Source organism: Chrysochloris asiatica, unplaced genomic scaffold (genome assembly GCF_000296735.1).
Source record: "Chrysochloris asiatica unplaced genomic scaffold, ChrAsi1.0 scaffold00019, whole genome shotgun sequence".
NCBI classification, from domain to species: Eukaryota; Metazoa; Chordata; class Mammalia; order Afrosoricida; family Chrysochloridae; genus Chrysochloris; species Chrysochloris asiatica.
Window position 1 is genome coordinate 10,268,666 of NW_006408537.1, and position 4,560 is coordinate 10,273,225.

Sequence of the window (4,560 nt, forward strand, 5' to 3'; positions counted from 1 at the left end):
AAGCCTCATCTTTCTCCCGCGGAGCGGCTGGTATTTTCGAACCGCTGACCTTAAGGTTCGCAGCCCGATTCGTAACCACTACGCTACCAGAGCTCTATATATATTATTACAGGCTCAGAAATCCTATCCAGAGTGTATATATATATACACACATACACACACACACATATATAAGAGATATAGGCTGTTGTTGTTAAGTGTTGTTGAGTTGGTTCCTACCCATAGCAACCCTGAATAGGGTTTCTGAGAAGTGACTGGTGAGTTTGAACCATGGACCTTGCGGTTCAAACCGACTTTGCAGTCCAGAGCATTAGCAGGCAGCACCACACACCAGGACTCTAAATGATTATTAAAACTGGAGGAAATTTTAGAAGTTAATTTCACTTGAATTTATCATATTATAGCTGTCAATCATAAAATTTATTGTTTGCATGTAATCTCTAGTTATTTTCAAGCTGAGAGAAGAACCAAGTGTCCTGACATATGAGGGGTCTTCAAAAAGTTCATAAAAAAAAAAATGGAATACAAAGATAATGTACTTTTTTTTCCTGAGGACTTTTTGAGGATGTTTTCTACTTTATGTGGTAGTTGTATATTCTTCTGTATTCTGAATACCATTTTCTTCTTTCTTTGATCTGATTTTTCTTCTCACTTATTTAGTTCATTCTTCTTTATTTTTACTTCAAATTTCCATTCTCTTTTATAATCACTTCCAAGACAGAAAAAAAGAATAATAGCTATTTGTGATAAAAGAAAATGAAATAATTTCTATTCCACTCACAGTTTTGGCAAAAACAAAAGGTACTTTTAATTTTATTATGTTCCCTTAAATATGAAGCTACCACAAATACCCAGTGATGGCTTCTTATGTAATAGGAATATCTATGATTCTGAGCCATGGGTTGCTTTCCCTGCATAAACTTTGCAAGTGCTCTGGATCAGAATTTTATTAAGAAAGGTACATAGTCCACATGCCAACTCCCCCATTAGTAGACTGCCGTAGATACAGACTTTCCAGAAAACTAGGGTCCTGACAAAGTCCATATATATCCTTTTCTTATTACCTTGCACAAGGAAGCCTTCTCTTGGGTCCATATGCCAAATTATGCCTACAGAAACTGCTTTCTTGTTTAGGCCCATGTAGCTCTCTGGCTTCCTTTGAGCCAATCAAATGTTCAGACTTGATAACCTTTCATATCCAGACCACTGAAAGATTTATGAATACATTATGTTTCTCTTAGGTTTTAGAGGAAGTTTATAGATTTTTTTTTTTTTCAGTTCATATAATTATTGTTAAGTTAGCAGGTACAGGAGGACAGAGAAAACATCTATTTTGAATTAGTTTCCTTATATTCATTATAAAGTAATTAGCATAGTAACTTAGTATACAAGTGATGCTTAATGTTAATCAGTATTTTATTTCTTATCATTGCACTTTAAAATGTAACCATTACAGGAAGGGATGGATGGAAGATATGATTAACGTATTGGATGAGGGAAATAGAGACTTACTTGCCAAATTATATGTTAGTACTACAGACAGTAGTCAAAACTCTAACAAGGAGAAAATGTTGAACGAATACAAGGGAATTCTTTTTTATTTTTCAGTGAGGAATTCTTGAACTCAGCCCTCTAGTGAGCATGTTTAGGGCAACCATGTCAGGACTTGCTGAATTACCTGCCATTTAGCTCCATTATCAGTGACTGAATATTAAATAGGATAGAGTAAGGTCCTTACCTTTTAGGATGACTCTTCCGTTACTTATGCATTTAGGTCATAAACAGGCCTGGCTTTCATGATGGACTTTGACAATCTACTTTGGAACAAGCCTTCTCAAGAAGAAAATTTTGCTTGTGGCTTAGGTACACTTTTGAAAAGGAAGTGACATTAGCAGTGCTTATCAGTTTCTTATGAATATTTAATGAAAATTATGGTATAATATGGGATATTAGATGAATTTATGACAGATTGTCTTTAATGACAGTTCAGGATACAAGTATCTCATTCCAGAGACCATTTACCTAAGGCTTTTAAAATAAAAATTTCTAATTACCTTGTATGTTCAACCCTACATTTAAAGCAAGGAACGTTCCACTTCAGGGAAATGAAACCACTTATGCTCATAAAATAATAGATTCAGATTGGCCTTTCAATAAAGGGGTGTGTATGCCAAAAATCTGAAGGGTATTACTGTAAATAAAAATCATTATTAAGAAGTAAGAAGGACAAATTGACTATAAAAGTTGTCTTCTTTGATGGCACATGACAAAACACAATAATGATAATCAATATTAAAATGTTCCTTAGGAAAGATGATGTCCTGAAACAATACAGCATTTTAGTCCTATACACATGAAAGCAGTGTGCTATGCCTTTGAGGATTGCTTAGTGCATAAAAGTGATGGGTTTTTTTCAGTTAGAGAATTCTGAGCATGATACTCAAGCATAAAGGTCAAGGGTCAGCACTTCTCTATTAGATTTATTTGTTAGTGTAATAGAGTTTTTAGAAAATAAAACAAACATAAGAAATTACTGAGCTACTTTCAATTGCCTCACATGAATGTGGAAAGTTGGACAATGTATAATAAGAAGAATTGATGCATTTGAGTTATGGTATTGGAGAACAGTATTAAAGGTACCATGGACTGCCAGAAAACAAACAAATTTGTGTTGGAAGAAGAACAACCAGAGTGCTCCGTAGAAGCCAAGATGGCAGGACTTTGTCTTTCATACTTTGGACATATTATGAGGAGGGATGAGGCCCTGGAGAAGGATATCATGGATTGGCAAAATGGCAGTAACAATGGATTGGAGCTTAGCAACAATTGTGAAGATGGCAAAGGACTGGGTGTTGTATCATTCTGCTACACTTAAGGTCACTATGGGTCAGAAATGACTTGATCCCAGGGATGTTGGCTTTTTAAATGAAACACGCAATGTTATCTTTAAAGTGTCATTAATAAATGCCAGAAATTAACCAGGCAATACTTAATGTGGTCCACACAACAAAGATGTCAGCTTGAGGACTAAGGTGCACTTGACCCAAGCCATGGTATTTCCAATAACCAGCAAAAGCTGGACAGTGAATAAGGAAGACCATAGAAGAATTGATGCTTTTGAGTTATGGTGTTGAAGGAGAATATTGAAAGTGCCATGGGCTGCCCATAGAACCAAGACATGCAGCCAGAGTGCTCCTTGGAGGTCAGGGTAGCCAAATTTCATCTCTCATACTTTGGACATATTGTCAGGAGGGGCCAGTCACTGGAGAAGGATACCAAGTTTGGTAAGGTGTAGGGTCAGAGAAAAAGAGGAAGACTCCCAACGAGTTGGATTAGCCAAGTGGCAGCATTGATGGACTCAAGCATGGCAACAGTAGTGAGGTTGGTCTAGGATCGGGCAGTGTTTTGTTCGGTTGTGCATAGGGTCGCTATGGGCTGGTACCAACTTGATGGCACTTAACGGCAACAACATCAACATAACAATGCTCAGGAAAGTAATAACTAATACTGTTTTATATCGGGAAATTGAGGTTGAGGGGGAATAAAACAGTTATTCATAATTTGTACCCAGATCCAGTTAACTAAACCCCAGCCTTTTAGGTACTGAGCTCTGTCACCTCCCAATCACATGTAGATATATTGCAGGAAAACTCTTGTGTAGAAAGATGAGAAGGAATTCTTGGTGTCCCACAAAGCCCCGTTATATTCTTGCCTACTCTATCCCCATACAAGAGTAGTACAACTGCCCCAGGCCTTGTGAAGGGACTGCTAACTAATGACTATTCATATTCAGTTTTACCTCAAACATAGCTTTCCTTTAGATTTGCAGCAAGGCTTCATTACTAAGATTCTGACTCCTATGTTGTTGTTGTCAGGTGCCGTTGAGTTGGAACCGAGCCAATGAAACAATGTCCGATCCTGGGCCAACCTCACTACCGCCGCCACACTTGACGCCCTCAATGATGCCACCTAGCTGATCCATCTCATTGAGGGTCCTCTTTTTCTCTGACCCTCCACCTTACCCAGCATGACATCCTTCTCCAGCAACTGTTCTCTCCGGACAATGTGTCCAAAATATGAGAGACGAAGCCTAGCCATCTTGGCCTCCAAGGAGCACTCTGGTTGCACTTCTTCCAAAACAGATCTGTTGGTTCTTTTGGCAGTCCAAGGCACTTTCAGTATTCTCCTCCAACACCACAACTCAAAGACATCAATTCTTCCATGATCTTCCTTATTCACTGTCCAGCTTTCGCATCCACATGAGGTTATTGAAAATACCATGACTTGAGTCAGGCGCACCTTAGTCCTCAAGCTGACATCTCTGCTCTTCAATACTTTAAAAAGTTCCTGTGCAACAGATTTGCCTAATGCAATACGTCATCTGATCTCTTGACTGCTGCTTCCGTGAGTGTTGATAGTTGATCCAAGAAGAATGAAGCCCTTGACAACCTCAAACTCTTCTCCATTGATAAGAATGCTATTTATTGGTACAGTGGTGAGGATTTTTGTTTTCTTTACATTGAGTTGTAATCCATACGGAAGGCTGTGCTCTTTGATTTT